Here is an 839-nt window from a genome sequence, read left to right as displayed (position 1 = left end):
TAGCAACTATTCCTGTCAGCACTACTAGTCTGACCAGTTCTGAGGGTAGCACCATTTCAACACCTTCTGTTGACATCAGCACACCTGTGACCACTTCTACACGAGTCACTTCATCTCCTACCATTCCTGAAGTCACCACCATGCCAATCTCAACTCCTAGTGCACGAAGCACTCCATTAACAACTATTCCTGTCACCACCACACGTGTGACCAGTTCTGAGGGCAGCACCCTTTCAACAACTTCTGTGGACACCAGCACACCTGTGACCACTTCTATCCAAGTCAGTTCATCTGCTACAACTCCTGAAGGTACCAGTATGGCAACCTCGACTCCTAGTGAAGGAAGCACTCCATTAACAACTATTCCTGTCAGCACCACACCTGTGACCAGTTCTGCGGACAGCATGCTTTCAACACCTTCAGTTTACACCAGCACATCTGTGACCACTTCTGCCCAAGTCAGTTCATCTCCTGCAACTCCTGAAGTCACCACCATGCCAATCTCTACTCCTAGTGACGGAAGCACTCCATTAACAACTATTCCTGTCAGCACCTCACGTGTGACCAGTTCTGAGGGCAGCACCCTTTCAACACCTTCTGTTGACACCAGCACACCTGTGACCACTTCTATCCAAGTCAGTTCATCTGCTACAACTCCTGAAGGTACCAGTATTCCAACCACGATTCCTAGTGAAGGAAGCACTCCACTAACAACTATTCCTCTCAGCACCACACGTGTGACCGGTTCTCAGGGTAGCACCCTTTCAACACCTTCTGTTGAAACCAGCACACCTGTGACCACTTCTATCCAAGTCAGTTCATCTCCTACAACTCCTGAA

Source organism: Mandrillus leucophaeus, unplaced genomic scaffold, assembly GCF_000951045.1.
Source record: "Mandrillus leucophaeus isolate KB7577 unplaced genomic scaffold, Mleu.le_1.0 Scaffold280, whole genome shotgun sequence".
Lineage (NCBI taxonomy): Eukaryota > Metazoa > Chordata > Mammalia > Primates > Cercopithecidae > Mandrillus > Mandrillus leucophaeus.
Note: the sequence above shows the minus strand (reverse complement) of the source record.